We start from the raw sequence: 18,809 nt of genomic DNA, 5'->3' as shown, positions 1-18,809 counted from the left end.
TCAATTAAAAAGTGATCATGTCGGGCCAGAGAGATAGCACAGCAGCATTTGCCTTGCAAGCAGCGATCCAGGACTTAAGGTGGTTGGTTCGAATCTCAGCCATAGGGTCCCCCGAGCCTGCTAGGAGCTATTTCTGAGCAGATAGCCAGGAGTAACCCCTGAGCACCGCCAGGTGTGGTGCAAAAACAAAACAAAACAAATCAATGGTATTCTTCAAGGACTCAACACAAAAAGTTCTCATGAAACCATAAAACTCTGAGTAATCAAAGCAATCCTGAAAAGATAGGAAGGTGGGAGACTGGCGTGACAGTCAGTAGGTCATTTGCCTTGTACAGAGCTAAACCATGTTCAATCCTCATCACCATAAATGGTTCTCCAAGCACTGCCAGGATTAATTCCTGAGCCAGGAGCAACCTTGAGCATCAACTGGTGTCCCACCCCCCAAAAAAAAAATAAGCAAAAAAAAAAAAAAAAAGAAGAAGGTGGGAGGCAGATGCATTCCTTGATTCTCAAATATTCTATATAAAACAATAGCAATAAAATTCCATCAATAATGGAATAAAAGCAAACTCTCAGATTAGTGAAATCCAATTGAGAGCCCAGATAGAAACTCTTACAATTATGGAAAATTAGTTTATAGCAAAAGAGTCAAAAGCATAAAGTACTGAAAGGAAAGTTCAGAAAAAAATCAAGTTGAAAGATCTAGTTACCCATATGCAAAATTTTTAAATATGGCCACAACTAACAACCACTATATAACTTAATTCAAAATTAATTATGAAAAGATATTGATATTTTACTCAAATACATAAAACACATTAAGGAGAACAGACAGAAGTATCCATATATTGAGTTTAGAAATATCTTCAATGATTAGATTCCTTTTGTAAAGAAAAGGAATGATTTTAAGGGAACTACATTAAACTAAAAATTTTTTGCACTAGGAAACTAAGGCTAAAATATAAAGACACTGTAAGTACTAATGTACTGAATGGGAGGAAGAAGTTTACATACCATGCATATGATACAGAATTCACAAAACTCAGCAAAAACAACAAAAATGAAAAAGAAAACATGGCCCTAAAATGAAGGAAGAATTGACCACTTTCCCAAAGTCCTATATAATATTTTCTCATGTAAAGTCATTATTTCTTTATTAAGATAAAATATGCTTTTATACTTTAATAGGCTAATCCCTCAAATTTTGCTTAATTTTTCTTACTGTTAATAATTTGTATATTTGTAGAAATTGCACATTGTTTATTTCTTAGCTGTTGTGTTTTTGTTGCTGTTGTTTTGAAGGCTACACCAGATAGTTTGTTCCCAGCTCTGAGCTCACAGATCACTGTGTCAGGGCCTATTGGAACATAAGGGGTGCTGGGTACTGAACCTGGGTTTGCCTGTCATGTGAAAGGAAAAAAAGCTGCCTGCTACAATATCACTGAGTTTCATTTGAATATTTGATCTGTAAATATTTTTAGCATAGAATTATGTATACTGTTGGTTATCAAATGTAGATAGTAGGAGTCAAGGCATGAGGCAGGCTCAGCATTTCAGTATGGTCATCCATGAAAAATGCTCCAGAAAATAAGACCTTAGAAATGGCCTGCCAAAATAATATTGAATCTGGCACATATACCCATATGAACCCAAACACCCCCAATATAATCGGTACAATTAGACTGAACTATAGATAAGCAGCCTTGTTTTTTGTTTGTTTGTTTTTGTTTTGATTTTTGGGTCATACCTGGCAGTGCTCAGGGGTTACTCCTGGCTCTATGCTCAGAAATGGCTCCTGGCAGGCTCAAGGGACCATATTGGGCCAGGATTGGAACCACCATCCTTTTGCATGCAAGGCAAATGTCATAACTCAATGCTATCTCTCTGGCCCCCAGCCTTGGTTTTTGTATGCTAATATTTCGCTTCAGATTCCTTGCAGCAGGCAAGCAACTTTAGTTTTATTCCTATTCTTTCAGCATAGTTTACTCATTCTTTCAGCTCTTGTAATTAACTATCCTCTTTAAATAATCACTCAGACCTAATCACATAGAAAAGAAAATAGGATTGAATATAAAAAGCACAAGAAACCCTAATAAAGTTGCTACTGACCATCAGTCAGTAGCCCATTTCATTTTTAAGGCTCTGAGCACCAGGAACCCCATATTGTTGGATGATAGTATATCATATTATATATAAGATTTTTTTTCAATTTTAAATAATTGTTATTACAGCGTTGTGAAATTTCAGAAGTAAATAACAAGCAAACATAGAGGAGAAAATTTAACAACTGGAAATCAAACAGCTCACTACTGAACAACCAGTGGATCAGAGACAATGTCAAAGCGGAAATCAAAAGATTCCTGGAAATGAAAGAGAACAAAGACATAAAATATCAGAATCTCTGGGACACAGAAAAAGCTATATTAGGAGGAAAATGTATAGCTTTGTAACCATGCACAAGAAAGAAGAAGGTGCCTACATAAATAACTTAATAGCAATCTTACACAAATGGAATGTGAACAACAAAAGAAACCAAAAATAGACAAGAAATAATAAAGCTTTGAGCAGAAATCAACGAATAGAAATCCAAAAACAATCCAAAAGTTCAACAAAAGTTTCTTTGGAAAAAAAAAGCCAAAAAAAAACCCCAAATAAACAAACAAACAAAAAAACAAGATGGATAAACCACTAGCAAAAGAAAGAGGAACTTAGTAAACTGAATCAGAAATGTATCAGAAACATCAGATTACTACAGATACTACAGAAATTCAAAGGTTAATTGGAGACTACTCTGAGAAATTCTATGCTACAAAATATGAGAACCTGGAAGAAATGGATAGATTCTTGTACTATTATAATGTCTCAAAGCTGAACCACGATGATCTACATATCTCTACAGACCCCTCACTATTGAGGAAATTTAAATGGTAATCAAAAGTCTTCCCCCAAACAAAAGCCCAGGCCAAGATAGATTCACAAATTTTTCAAATCTTCAAAAAAAGATCTATTGCCTATATTTTTTCAGGCTTTTCCAGGTAATTGAAGAACAAAAATACTCTCAACTAGTTTTTATGAAGTTAACATCATCCTGAACCAAAATCAGACAGAGAAGCCAATATTAATTTCACTTATTTTTTTTTAATCTGATAGGCGCAATCGGGGTGTTGCAGGCCCCGAACGCCAGGAGGCGCTAATCACGCGTCATGCGGGCTCCGCTCATCATTTTCTCGCTGCCCTTCTCCCTGAAATTTCACTTATAAACATAGATGCAAAGATCCTTAACAAAATCCTAGCAAATAGAATCCAAAGCTTCATCAAGAAAGTCATAAACCATGAGCAATTAGGATTCATTCCAGAGTTACAAGGATGGTTCAACATACACAAGTCAATCAAAGTAATATATCACATCAAAAAAAGGAAAATTAAAACTCATATGATTATAAAAATAGATGAAGAGTAAGGACTCGATAAGGTCCAACACCCATTCATGATAAAAACATGGTAAAAAATATCAACAAGAAACTTTCGTCAATGTAGGAAAGGCCATTTACCACAAGCACATAACAAATATTATGCTCAATGGGGAAAACTAAAAAGCCTTTCCCTTAAGATCTGGCACAAGGCAAGGCTGCCTTTCCCCTCTCCTATTCAGTAGAGTGCTTGAAGTACTTTCCATAGGAATGAGACAAGAAAAAGATATCAAAAGCATCCAGATATGAAAGGAAGAAGTCAAGCTCCCATGATTTGCAGTGGACATAATACTGTACGTAGAAAATCCTAAAGACTACCAAAAAGCTTCTAGAAACAATAGATTCAATAGCAGAGTGGCAGGCTACAAAATTAACGTACAAAAATCAATGAACTTCTTATATACAAATAATGATAGGGAAGAAATAAACATTAAAAACAACTCTAGGGATGGAGAGATAGCATGGAGGCAAAGCATTTGCCTTGCATGCAGAAGGACAGTGGTTCAAATCCCGGCATCCCATATGGTCCTCGAAGCCTGCCAGGAGCAATTTCTGAGCATAGAGCCGGGAGTAACCCCTGAGCTCCGCCGACGCCTGTGTGACCCAAAAACAAACAAATAAAAAAAAAAAAAAAAAAAAACAACTCTATTTGAGTCGTCCTGCCTTAGACAGTGGATCTAGCTGACTTCTTCTGTGTCTCAGAAGCATGAAGGATATCTTGGGCCTTTTCTCTGCTTTGCTTTGGTCTGACATTTTGATCCTCTTCAGCATTCTTCCCTGAGGGCTCGTCTTCTCCAGAGGTGAGTCTTTCTGCCCACAGACAGTAGGACTAGTTGATTTCTGCTGTGTCTCAGAAGCAAGGCAGACATCTTGGGCCTTTTCTCTGCTTTGCTTTGGCCTAACATTTTGATACTCTTTTTTTTTAAATACTCTTTTTCATTGTTTTTTTTTTTTTTTGGGGGGGGGGTCACACCCAACACACCTTGGTAGATTCAGGGTTACTCCTGGATCTACGCTCAGAAAAATGCTCCTGGCAAGCTTAGGGGACCATATGGGATGCCAGGATTCAAACCACTGTCCTTCTGCATGCAAGGCAAATGCCCTATCTCCATGCTATCTCTCTGGCTTCACATTCTGATACTCTTCTGCAATCTTCCCTGAGGGCTCCTCTTCTCTGGAGGTGAGTCATCCAACCCACAAAAGGTGGAGGCAGAGGAGAGCTTTGCTTTTGCAGCATGCGGATTATCTAGCCTATAAATACCACCAGGCATAGAGAATGAAGATGGCAACTCTGATGACCTCAAAAGGGCCAACCACTTAGTTAGACTCTCAGATATGGAGTTTAGAGAAAAAATATGGAGAATGTTCTCAGATCTCAAAAATGCATATGAGGAGAAGAAATTAATAGACACTTTCTCAAAGAAGAAATATAAATGGCCAAAAGCCACATAAGAAAATGCTCCACATCACTAATCATCAGGGAGATGCAAATCAAAACTACAATGAGATACCATCTCACAGCACAAGGACTGGCACACATCACAAAGAAAAGGAATAATCAGTGCTGGTGGGTATGTGGAGAGAAAGGAGCTCTGATTCACTGCTGGTGGGAATGCTGTCTAGTCCAGTCTTTATAGAAAACAATATGGAGATTCCTCAAAAAACTGGAAATTTAACTCCCATATGATCCAGCTATTTCACTCCTAGGGATATACCTAAGGAACACAAAAATTCAATACAAAAATTCCTTCCTCACACCTATATGCTTTGCAGCACTATTTATAATAGCCAGACTCTGGAAACAAGCAAGATGCTCTTCAACAGATGAATGGCTAAAGAAACTGGGACATATACACAATGGAATATTATGCAGCTGTCAGGAGAGATAAAGTCATGAAATTTTCCTATACATGGATGTATATGGAATCTATTATGATGAGTGAAATAAGTCAGAGAGAGAGAGAGAGAGATGGATGCAGAATGGTCTCACTCATCTATGGGTTTTAAGAAAAATGAAAGACATTCTTGCAATAATGACTTTCAGACACAAAAGAGAAAAGAACTGGAAGTTACAGCTCACCTCATGAAGCTCACCACAAACAGGGATGAGTTTAGTTAGAGAAATAACTACGTTTTGAACAATCCTAATAATGAGAATGTACGAGGGAAATAGAAAGCCTGTCTAGAGTACAGGTGGGGGTTGGGTGGGGAGGAGGGAGATTTGGGACATTGGTGATAGGAATGTTGCACTGGTGATGGGTGGTGTTCTTTACATGACTGAAACCCAAACACAATAATGTATGTAATAAATTGGCTTAAATAAAAAATTTAAAAAAAAAGCTTAGCTTAGAAGCCAGGTGGAGGGGATGGAGAGATAGCAAGGAGGTAAGTCGTTTGCCTTGGGTGCAGAAGGAAGGTGGTTTGAATCCCGGCATCCTATATGGTCCCCTGAGCCTGCCAGGAGCGTGGAGCCAGGAGTAACCCTTGAGTGCTGCTGGGTATGACCCAAAAACCAAAAACCAAAAACCAAAAAAAAAGCCATGTGGAGAAATACACATGGCAGTTAAGGCCAGGTAATAAAACTGATTAACTCCTGAAAATTCAACTGTCTGCCTGTGGATCATTTCTCTGCAGTTACCCTACAATCTACAGACCCACTACAGGCACTGGGCTGAGCCAAGAAAGGCCTCAACCCCACTGACACTAGGACTCTATATTTTATATTTAAACAACAGTTAAGATAGGGAATCAACCTAGATGTCCAACCACAGAAGAATGGATTATGAGGATATTGTACATTACACAATGGAATACTACACAGCAGCAAGGAACGATGAAATCATGTGATCTCCTGCTTATTGGAACCTTCTTGGAAATGGAAGTTATATTATTGAGTGAAATAAGTAGGAAGAAGAAAGACAAACACAGGACGATCTCATTTATCAGTGGCATACACAATAGATAGTTGAGGAAGTGTAATTGTAGTAAAGGGAGCTCTTGACTCCAGAGCTCAGGGAGGAGTAGGATGGAGAAAGAAAGAAATCAAGGCCAGAACAAAGGTGATGAGAAAGAGAAGTAATGGGAAAACAGGGGTCATTAGTTATTTGATAATGTAGGTGAGTGGTATAGCTATAAATCCAAGCACAAAACCAACAGCACTGAAAACATGAGAGCTAAGCTGCAACCACCAAATGTTGTAATGTGCCTGTCAAGATAGCAGGCAGGGCGAGGGGGCAGGGAATGATGGAGCATGGGAACACTGGTGATGAAAGTTGACACTGGTGGTGGGATTGGTTTCAACAAGTATATGCCTAATGCTCAATATCAATAGTTTTGCAAACAAGGTTCTTTTTATTTATTTATTTATTTATTTATTTATTTATTTATTTATTTATTTATTTATTTATTCATTTATTGGTTTTTTGGTCACACCCAGCAGTGCTCAGGGGTTACTCCTGCTCTACGCTCAGAAACCGCTCCGGCAGGCACAAGGGACCATATGGGACACCAGGATCCGAACCACCATCCTTCTGCGGACAAGGCAAAAGGCCCCACTTCCATCCTATCTCTCGAGCCCCATAAACCAGGTTCTTTAACTTTAAAAGAAAAGGGAAGATGAGCCAAAAGGGAAAAATACTATTCAATACATGTGTTTTCAATGTGAATTATTTCCAGGGTCCAAAGAAAATATGGTGAGTTCAGAAATAGAGAACAATTAATAAAATAATGATCTGTAATGATCAGAGGCTTAATTACATAATATTGGAAGTACAAAAAACTTGCATTGTATTTTAGCTCATGTTAATTTTAAAGGAAGGTAAAAAATGATATTTACAACTTTGTCCTTTGAGTAGTCATGACTTTATTTTTCTAGGTTAGATTACTCACTTCTCTTTCCCTCTGATTCACATGTCTGCCAAGCTTCCTTTTCTCTTTACTTCCTCTTCTACTTTTTTTCCTTCTACATTAATAAGGAAGACTGAGTAATTTACTAAGAAAGTATGTATTAGAAGAAAAATTAATATATTTAAAATTTTATTATTTTTGGCTTTGTGATTAACTTTTAGTATTTTTTGTGGCTATGTGTCAAATTAGTAAAACCAGAAACTAAGATGGAATTTTAAACTATTAATATTAAAACAAAAATAGAAATATTCAGAAAAGGTAGTGAAGGGAAAAATTGAAAGCCATTAAAAAATATCTGAAATACTAACATCTCCATTTTAATTTTATATTTAATAACATCAGCTACTTACAAAAAGAAAATTCTGACCTGCATAGCACAAAGAACAATAACTAAATGTTACAACAGGTTAAAAGCAACCTCAAAAATAAAACTATAGGATAACTAATAAAATATTAAGACATCTCTCATAGTTCTTACCAGCAAGAACTTGCTAATGATAACCAAGTCTAAAACACAAAGCAAATTGCAAAATAATGCTGCAACAGGCAAATATTAAGTAGACTTCCCTCTGGAAAGTCAGATGTGTTTTAAAAAGCAGAACAAGCTCTGTTCAATTGCATATTAATGTAAAAGGGTGAAAAGCAATATTTAATTTTTTAAAAGTACATGTAAATTTTTAAAAATTTTATTCAAGAACTATGATTTAAAAAGCTATTTCTTTTTTTTTGGGGGGGGTCACACCCCGCAGTGCTCAGAAATCGCCCCTGGCAGACTCGGGGGACCATATCGGATGCTGGGATTCGAACCATCGAAACTCTGCATGAAAGGCAAACGCCTTACCTCCATTCTATCTCTCTGGCCCCTACAAAATTATTTCATTGTTGAGGTTTCTATACCGTTTTCCTGCACTGATTCCAGTACTGTCATCAACTTTCGATCTTTGTTTAAGTGGGTGAGGGATTATCTTTTGGAGAGTAAGAGGCAGCTTGCTAGGGTGGCAGGCCTCGTTTGTTCCTGCTGTGCAAATCTGCGTGGGACCTGAGCCACTGGGTGTGGCCTCTCCCTGAGTGGGCTAACAAAGCTTGTTCTTTCATGCAGCCCAAATATCTCTATATTCCAACTCTGCATCCCTAAATATGGCTTCTACCTGGGTGGGTGGGCCAAAGTTCTTTCATGCTAAATTAGATTTTTAAGAAACAAATTTTTATTTATTTATTTATTTATTTATTTATTTATTTATTTATTTATTTATTTGGTTTTTGGGTCACACCGGCAGCACTCAGGGGTTACTCCTGGCTCTATGCTCAGAAATCGCTCCTGGCAGGCTCGGGGGACAATATGGGATGCTGGGATTCAAACCACCGTCCTTCTGCATCTAAGGCAAACGCCTTACCGCTGTGCTATCTCTCCGGGCCCAAGAAACATTTAATACAAGAATTTAATACAAGGAAAACCATATATCATATTTGTAAGGTAGTCCCCACCTCTACCAGGAGAGAGTCTGGTCATGATTGAAATCCCCAGATAAGGGTTGGAGCTGGGAATGAAAAACTGGTTGTCTGCCCATATCTTCAAGAGAACTGACTGCAAGAGTATAGCTGAGGCGCCGGAGAGATAGCATGGAGGTAGAGCATTTGCCTTGCATGCAGAAGGACGGTGGTTCGAATCCTGGCATCCCATATGGTCCCCCGAGTCTGCCAGGAGTGATTTCTGAGCATAGAGCCAGGAGTAACACCTGAGCACTGCCGGGTGTGACCCAAAAACAAAACAAACAAAAAATAAAGAGTATAGTGCATATTGGCCCACACCATAAGTTATATGGAATAACCACAGCAAGAACCCAACTGACTTGTTTGCAGCGGTACAAGAAAATTTACAGCCTAACTAAGGAACATGCCAGCACATACCTTTTCCCACCAGATGCAAGCTATATACTCCTACTGCGGGCTGAGGTAGGACACAATTCTGGCAGCCTCTGTGAGGACTGTCACACCTTGCCCAGGAAAGACCCCAGCTGGTCAAAAACATCTCTATCTCTTACTTTTTTTATATAGCCACCTTTCAATGGGTGCTGAAACCTGGGATAGGGCTCCAGGATTGGTATGATACTTGGTCCTAGACACTGGTTCTCTGGTCAAGGACTTGCTCTCTCACTGGGCCTGGGTATACCCTGAACCTGAGTTGATTAGACAACCTGTGATTCCATCTTGAACATCTCAGCCATAGGGTCACTCAGATTCCTTCCCAGTGTGAACACGAGTGCCTACCTGTATAAATGAATTTGGTCTTTTTGCTATGGGATATGAGTAAGCTCGAATCTGTGGTTCTGTGACACTATTTTAGCTTATTGGAGATTTACACCTCTGATTCTGGTCCATCGAGATGTGATCCAGGCCAGGGATACTCCTGAGCTAAGGGTCTTTAAGATCCCACAGAGTCTGGCCAGAGGAGCACCTAGGAGTCGTATCTGACACTGCCATAGGATGCCACAGAGGCCCCTGTAGGACTCCTAGGAAGGGAAAAGGTCTGCCTGCTAATCTCACAGATATCCTCCTTGATCTGGATGGAGACGTCATCAGGACTAGAGTAACCTAATTCTCTTTTTTCTGTAATAGGATTCCTCCCCCATCTATACATATAGCCATAGCTCTAATTGTCAGTTGCCACCCACCCCAATTGGTTTACTCTTTGCCTTAACTCCTGGGCACATCCGTTCAACCTCCCTGTACTGTTCTATATCTTGATATCATATCAGGATGAGTCCTATTCTGCATTTTGAGTATCCAGGGGATGCCTGCTGAACTCTGACTAATCTAACCTTTCAGGCTGACAAGAGATTTTGGAAGATATTTCTCCTGTTCCTTCAGTCCCTGACCTTGAGACTCATAACAGTCTACAGGGACACTGATTTTCTGGGTAAAAGGTAGGAGGATACCATGGGTAAACAGGCCTCCAAAACTGATACATCTAAAACATTTTGGATGTCTGATAGGGGATGTATAGGCTCTCCAATTGGCTCCACATAATCAGCTCAAAATGCTGGTCCATTATTGCAATTCTGTTGACTCTAGTGCAAGCTGCTTAAGGTCCTGGGATGACTGAAAATAATCGGATTATCCACCTTGTCTGCACTATGAGCATACATACTGCCAGCAACTAATATAAGGATGGAGCTTCCTTACATTCAAGCCTTCTTCTTGCACTCCTGTTCTTCTCTCCTTAAATCCTGTCACACACTCCAAGTATTTCTGGCTAGGGAGATTCCAGGATCTAAAGGCGTGAAGAAATCCAAGCCAATCTGTCTGTTATCTGTCCCCTTCCACTTTGAAGATCCTGACCTGATTCACTTTACACTGATACCCCTTCTGACCAGGGCCCCTAAGGCCTCAATACCTCTGTGTCCTATGGAATCTCTCTGTGCCACGCCCTCCCCTTCATGGGCTGTGCCCTCTCCTGTCATGCTGTAGTCAGTCCTATCCCTCAGGCCTTGCCCTGACCTGTCCTTCCCTTGCCAACAAGTATCTCACAGGTCTTGCCCTGCTCTGGTCCCACCCTCACAGATTTAATATTGCCTGTTTCCTCCATATCATCGTCCTTCCCTATCACAGACCCTCTTCCAGTTTCAGAACCTGTACTGTCTAGAAGTGGCTTCAAATTTAAGCCCATAGCTACAGTTGATGTAAGACCTTTTTGAGGTAGTGCAGAGCTTTATTTTACAGGTGTTAGCCAATTTCGGTGATTTACCAAAACAGGTATAAAAACTATCAAAATTAAATCAAAGATTTTAAAGTCTGGATAACTGAAGGATTTTATGGTAAAAATTAGCATTTTAAGCTAGCTGCAGTTCTGAAGTTTGGATGTTAAGGTTTGAAAGTCCTAAAGGTTTGAAAGGTTTGAAAGGGTGTTAAGGTTTGACAGTCCTAAATGCTTTGTAAATAGAGGTTGGGAACACAAGAAAAATTGACAGTAGTAATGTCTTACTGTTTATAGTGACTTGACCATAATTTAATTTGCCAGCCTTGTACCAAAAGTGTGCTTTATCTGCTCTCCTAAGAAGAGTGTGAGGATCAGGAAACACTAGGCAGTCTCAGTAGGCCTACAGAGGTTATTCTGCTCTGAATATCTCTCTCCACCAACCTCAGCTGCCCTCCTGCCATTCTTAGGGGGTAGAGAAACATCAAATCTTTCACTTGACTATATGTACATGTATATATGTGAGGTGACCAAGCCTTTATTTGCTGTCAATTCATCTACTGTGTGAAATGCTGTATTTAAAGTCAGGTTGAAATGAGAAGTGGAAGTCTTTAGACCTGTGTAAGTTGCATTAGCACTACAAAATGCATCTGTCTTGCTTCATTCCTGAGTTTCCTATCATTGTTATTCATCACCTGTCTCTGCTTCCCTTCCAACAGAAAGATCTGGCTGGAGACCACCAGGAAGGAAGTTAAATCTTAATGAGACCAACTCCAGGGGCTTGACTGGTAGAAAGAACTATTAAGGCATCAGGTATTGGGAAACTTCGGAAACTCAGGCATGAAGGACTTAAAATCCTCCAAAGAGGATAAAGGGACTTTGAGAAAGAGGATGCCCTTATTTTTTTCTTAGCACCACTTCCCTTCCCCTCAGAAATTCCTCAGGCATTTAGGGCATTTACTGACTCTAGGCATTTACTAACTCTTTGTTAAAGAGGCAGCTATTGAAAACAGACCATTAGAAAAAAAATAGTAATTTTAAAACTCTGAGCCACGCAGCCTACAAAAAGAACAGCTTAACTTTAGAGGCTCCTACTAGAGTTATAACAGAAAATCTTATGTTGAAAAATTGTGGTGATTTAAAAAGTAATAGTTTAGTTTGAAACATAGGTTTCTAGAGTTATAAAATTAGATAGAAAAACTTTTATCCTATCAGTGATTAAGGATCAGATATTTGCTCCAGTTATCTGAGCAAGGATACACATCTTTCAAGAGATTTTGCACTAATAATCTCCAAGTCAAAGGCAAAAGTTGGGGGAAAAAAATCCAAAGACCACCCACCTGCTATCTTTTCCTCACTGCTCATAAGAAGTATAGACATTAGGGCTTAATTCCTAAGCACCCCTTTTAGGTGCTTAAACTCCATTTCTAGCCCCTTCCCTCCTTCTACCCAGTGAATTTATTGTCTGTATGGTAAAGAGTAAACTGCTGATAACAGACTAAAGTGAATAAAATGGGCCACATTAACTTTCATGCTTCCAAGAACAGTTTCTTTAACGTCAGTGATTGAATTGAAAAAAAAATTGTTGCAAATTATTGTGATAAGTTTTTTCTTTCAGACTGTACTGCTAATTAGTGTGCCCAGTTCATGGGAATGCATGCTATTATTAATGTGATTTTATTTCATGTTTTATCACAGGGCATCAAACTTAATGTCTGCCTTAAGCTTTATCTACAAGTGTAACTTTCTCAGCAGTTCAGGGTGATCTTAGTAAATGTTAACCTCTTTGTGTTTTTAAAAATCAAAGTTCAGCAATATGATTCTTAAATACGAGTAAACATGAAGCAAAATTTTCTTAATTTTTGTAATATTTGATTGTGAATATCCAAAAGCAATTAGAAATGTATAGAACTGATCTAATGTTATTCAGAGAGGTCTTAAAAAAACTTTAAAAATGTCTAACAATTTGTTTTCAAATTTCTTGAGTAATCTAGCTCAAGCTTAGTAAGACAAAAGGTTAAACCTGTAACATGTGGCAATAAGGAGTGTAGATGTGTATTTTAAGCAAGAGAAATAATGGACGGAGAGATGATTATTGGAAAAGAAAGAAATTCTGTTAAAATGAAACCAGTTGATTGTAAATTGGAATGAAAATTACAGGACAGAATGAATGCAAAGAAATGTGTAGGGTTGAGGGTTGTGTTCTAAAGAAAGAAACTGTATGGTCAATCTGAATTGTTATAAACAGACATTTAAATTACATCTGCAGCTCCAAGGCCTGTGGAACCCCACGTATATGTGCCTTCCCAAATGCAAGGTGTGATACAGAATATGTCACCTAAATCCAAGTCCCTGAGGTTCACAAATGGTTTAAGTATTGGACTATTGCAGAATTGAACTGTCCCAACTGTCATTCAGTAATCCCATCTAGGATATGACACTACATTAATAGGCAGGATTCCTTAAGCGTCCTTTGATTACATGACCATGACAGTTTTACAGAGAAACAGACAGGCTAAGTACAGATTCCCATAAAGCCTGCAGAAATTTCCTCCTTTATTTGAAGCTGAAGGTACAAGAGGAATAATCATGAGGCTTAAGGAGGAATGAAACTTAGTTATTTGAGTGGCTAGTGTGAATATTCATTAAAAACACACCTTAACTTCTGAACTGAGCTGAAGCCAGTGTCGCCATACAAGAATGGTGGGAAGAAAAAGACAGTTTTTCTGCAGTGGTGGGAGTTACTGCAGGTTCTGGGTGGTATTTGGACTAAAAAACAGTATTTTGAACTGAACTGAGGTGGCTGTGTCCAAAAGAAGTGCAGCTGCTTGGCTTTACTATGCTGCTGCACATTTCTTCTAGTCAAGGGGCCCATCACACACATCAAAAAACCCACCACACTACAAAGGTACAATGAGAAAGCAACACAGAACCCTACCATATAACTTATTTGCCAGAGGCCACCCTATCAGATGCCGCATAGGTACAACTCTGACAAGCAAAGGTTTCTCTGGAGACAAGATATAATAGAGAACAGGTAGGGAAGAGAAGCCAGGGACCTTATAGCCAACCTCTATGCAGAGAGAGTGAGAGAGACCTGAAGTTGTGTCAAAGGCAAAAAAAAATCAGTCAGAGAGAGAGAGAGAGTACCAGAGGAGAGGGAAAGGCAAGAGCAGCAAGGTAGTAAAAACAGCAAGTCCAGCCAACAGTTTTTTCAGTAGCCTTGCTGTAAGCTTCCTGTGAAGCTGTCTGGGAAATACAGCCAGCTTCTGAGAGAAATAGCCAAGAGTAAAAGTCATCCCCACATAACACCCACCATAATTTGCTTGCCTTGCACACAGCAAGACCAGGGTTTGGTCCTCACCATCCTGTAGTATCCCCAAGCTTGCCAGGAGTGATTCCTGATCACAGAGTCAGGAATAAACCCTGAACTCTGCCATATGTGGCCTCAAAAAACCCTCAAAAAAGAGAAGTGGAAGAAATATTCCTCTGGGTAATAATGTTCATTATACAAAAACCTACAGCAAATATATTTCTCAATGTTGAAAAACTGAAAATGAAAGCATACCCTGAGATCTTATACAAAGGAAATGACCCTCTTTTTTTCTTTTTTTTGGTTTTGGGGATTTACCCAGTACTTAGAGGTTAAGAAAAGATATCACTTCTGGCAGGGCACCCACAAACACATGGATACCAGGGACTGAACCCAGGTTAGGTGCATACAAGGCTATATCTTATCTTCTGTACTACCCTCTCCAGCACTGTAATCTACACTTATTAAATATAATACTAGAAGTTCTGGCAACAGCAATCAGGAAAGAAGAAACCAAAGGCAACAACATTGGAAAATAAAATATCAAACTCTTTAAAGATGTATATTGATAAATAGATGTAGAAGACTCAACAGAGACTGCAGAAAGATCCTAGATACAATAAAGTAATGCAACAAGGTGATTAGCTGTAAAATCAATACAAAAAATCAATTGCATTCCTATATACAAATAATGAGCTAGAATAAAAAGATATCAAAACCTAATTTATTCAAAACAGTATCCCAAAACCTAAATTACCTTGAAAGAAACAGTAAATGTTGTAAGACATGTATACCATAAAAACTATGAGCCAATTAAGAAAGAGATAGTAGGAGACCTTACGAAATAGAAAAAATTTTCCCTGTTGATGAACTGGAAGAAAAAATATCAAAATGTCTATACTACCTTAGATATATATAGGTTCAATGCATTCACTGTCCAAATTTGATGCTTTCTTCAAGGACTCAGATTGGTCAACAATAAATTTATATGGAGCCAAAACACAATCCAATTAGCCAAAGACTTACTGAGAAAGGAGTCAGCCTTTCTGAGTTAGGAGACAGCCTAACATGAAATTCTAATATAAAGTTATAGTGATGAAACGCTATGGTGATGGAATACTGCTGGGTTCTGTAAACAATGGGTTAGAAATAAACACTTAAGACAAATTCCAAGATCAACTAATTTTTGACAAAGAAGTTAGGTAAAATGAAATGGAGTAGAGATACTTTCTTCAATAAATTGTACTGGGAAAACAGGATGATCATATATTAATTTATTTTTAATAATATCTTTATTTAAGCACAATGATTACAAACATGTTTATAGTTGGGTCTCAATCATAAAAAAGAAAAAAACCCTTCACCAGTGCAACCTTTCCATATCAATGCCAAACATCTCCCTCCTGTTTTCGAGAAAGGTAATCTATTTATCTCACTCACTTTGTCATGATATCATTGTCATGATAGTTGTTAGGTATCTAATTCTCTAACTGCACTACTACTCTTTATGGTAAGCTTCATATTGTGGGCCAGTCCTTCCAGCCCTCATCTTCACAGTCTCTGAGTATTAAGACAATATTGTCTTTATTTTTATTAAATTCCATAGATGAGTGAAACTATAGCTCCCTCTGACTTATTTCACTCTGCATAACATAATAATAGTTTCCATGTCCATCCATGTATAGGAAAATTTCATGACTTCAATTTTCTTGATGGCTGTATAGTATTCCATTGTGTATAGGTATCACAATTTCTATAGACGCTCAGCTGTTGTCGGCATGTTTTTCTTTTTTTCCCCCAGATTCTGGCTATTGTAAATAGTGCTGCAATGAATACAGGTGTGCAGATGGCATTTTTGTATTGTTTTTGTTTTTCTAGGGTGTATCCAGGAGTGATATATGGATCATATGGAAGCTTGATTTCCATTTTTTTGAGGAATCTCCATATTGTTTTCCAAAGAGACTGGACTAGGGGCTGGAGAAGTGGCGCCTGAAGTAAACCATCTGCCTTGCAAGCTCTAGCTTAGGACAGACTGCAGTTTCATCCCCTGGTGTCCTTTATGGTCCCATATGGTCCCCCAAGCCAGGATCGATTTCTGAGTGCATAGCCAGGAGTAACCCCTGAGCATCAAATGGGTGTGGCCCAAATAACAAAAAAAACCAAACCAAACCAAAACAAAAAATCAGAAAGACTGGACTAGATGGCATTCCCACCAGCAGTGAATGAGAGTTCATTTCTCCCCACATCCCTGCAACATTGATTATTCTTGTTTTATATGATGTGTGCCAGTTTCTGTGGCATGAGATGGCACCTCATTGTTGCTTTGATTTGCATCTCCCTGATGATTAGTGATGTGGAGCATTTTTCATGTGCCTTTTGTCCATTTGTATTTCTTCTTTGAGGAAGTGTCTGTTCACATATCTCCCCATCTTTTATGAGTTTAGATGTTATTTTCTTGTTAATTTCTGGCAGTACTTTGTATATCTTAGACATTAGCCCCTATCTGATGAATATTGGGTGAAATTCCTCCCATTCTGTGATGGCCTTTGTATCCTAGTCACTATTTCCTTTGAGGTACAGAAGCTTATCTGTTTAATATATATATAAATTAATATAATTTATATATATATTTATGTTTAAATTTATAAATATTTAATCTAATTAATATAGTCCCATTTGTTTATCTCTGCTTCCACTTGTTTGGATAGTGGTGTTTCCTCCTTAAAGATGCCTTTAGTTTCAATGTCATGGAGTGTTTTATCTACACATTCTTATATACCTTATGGTTTTGAGTCTGATATCAAAGTCTTTAATTCATTTGAATTTGATCTTGGTATACAGTGTTACATAGAAGTCCGAGTTTGCTTTTTTGCTTGTGGCTGAGCAGTTGTCTCAACACCACTTGTTGAAGAGGCTTTCCTTGTTCCACTCTGCTTTTTTTCCCCATTTATCAAAGATTATTTATTTTTATGTCTGGGGAACAGTCTCTGAATACTCAAGTCTATTCCACTGATCTGAGGGTCTATCTTTAGTATAGTACAATGCTGTTTTAATGACTATTGCTTTGCAGTACAATTTAAAGTTTGGGAAAGTGATGCCTCACATCTTCCTTTTTCATAAGACTTGCTTTAGCTATTTGTGAGTGTTTATTGTTCCAAATAAATTTGGAACTTAACTTTGGGCTTAATACACTTCTTTAAAGAATGCCCTGGGTATCCTTAAAGGAATTGCTTTAAATCTGTACATTGATTTGGGGAGTATTGTCATTTTAGTAATGTTAATCCTCCCAATCCATAAGCAGGTTATGTGTCTCCATTTCCTTGTCCTCTTTTATTTCTTGAAGCAGGGTTTTATAGTTTTCTTTTTATAAGTCCTTCACTTCTTTAGTTAAGTTGATGCCAAGGTATCTGAGTTTTTGAGGCACTAATGTAAATATGATTATTATTATTTTTTGTTTCTGGCCAAAAAAGGCTGGAGGACACCTTGTAGGTCCAGGCTTTGAAAGAGAATAGGGAAGAGATAGATCGAGCAGCATCTTCTGATGTTTTATATTTGGCGCCCTGTGTTCTGGCAGGCTCTGCTCTGAACGTTAGCTTGGGTCCCCCCTTATAACTGTCAAACTTTTTCTTCACATACTTCAGGTGTAATTGTCACTTGTAGGGGGCCATTTCTCAGTCCAATTGCCATTACAGGGGGTCCCAAGCCAGGGGCGTGCCATGGGTAATGCCTGGTTCTGTGCTCAGAAATCATTCCTGGTAGGCTCTGGGGACCATATGAGATGCACACCATCCATCCTGTGTCAGCTGTGTGCATGGCAAACGCCCTACCACTGTGCCATCTCTCCGGCCCCTGGGATTGTTTATTACTTTTTTTTGTCAAATGCAACAGAGACAAAAACTATATCAAATATATGTAAAAACTATAAATGAAACTATGTATAAAAACTATATGAAAAAATAAACAATATTGTTGATATAATGGTAATTGGACCTAGACACACCCTTGGAAATGGACTTGGACATGATCCTTGGACACACATGCCCTGTAATGATAGTTGGACTGGGACCCTCTGTAATGGCAGCTGGACTGAGAAATGGCCCCCTACAAGTGACAATTACACCTGAAGTATGTGAAGAAAAAGTTTGACAGTTATAAGGGGGGACCCAGGCTAAAGTTCAGAGCAGAGCCTGCCAGAACACAGGGCGTCAAATATAAAACATCAGAAGATGCGGCTCGATCTATCTCTTCCCTATTCCCTTTCAAAGCCTGGACCTACAAGGTGTCCTCCAGCCCTCTCTGGCCAGTGAATTACATCTCTTTCAGAAACCCTGTGCAGAGGCAGACTTCAGGCTGCATGGAATAAAAGATACTTAAGTTCGTTCCTTCCTTCCTTCCTTCCTTCCTTCCTTCCTTCCTTCCTTCCTTC

At 38.5% G+C, this 18,809-nt stretch overlaps 1 protein-coding gene and 1 pseudogene across 1 annotated transcript in view; both read right to left on the bottom strand.

The window, feature by feature from the left end:
• Positions 1–18,809, bottom strand: part of SDCCAG8 (SHH signaling and ciliogenesis regulator SDCCAG8) — a 103,028-nt gene that overhangs the window by 75,153 nt on the left and 9,066 nt on the right.
• On the bottom strand, positions 3,142–3,273 carry LOC126014596 (uncharacterized; annotated as a pseudogene).

The sequence above is a fragment of the Suncus etruscus genome, chromosome 7, assembly GCF_024139225.1.
Source record: "Suncus etruscus isolate mSunEtr1 chromosome 7, mSunEtr1.pri.cur, whole genome shotgun sequence".
Lineage (NCBI taxonomy): Eukaryota > Metazoa > Chordata > Mammalia > Eulipotyphla > Soricidae > Suncus > Suncus etruscus.
Note: the sequence above shows the minus strand (reverse complement) of the source record. Positions and strands in the feature narration are given on the sequence as shown.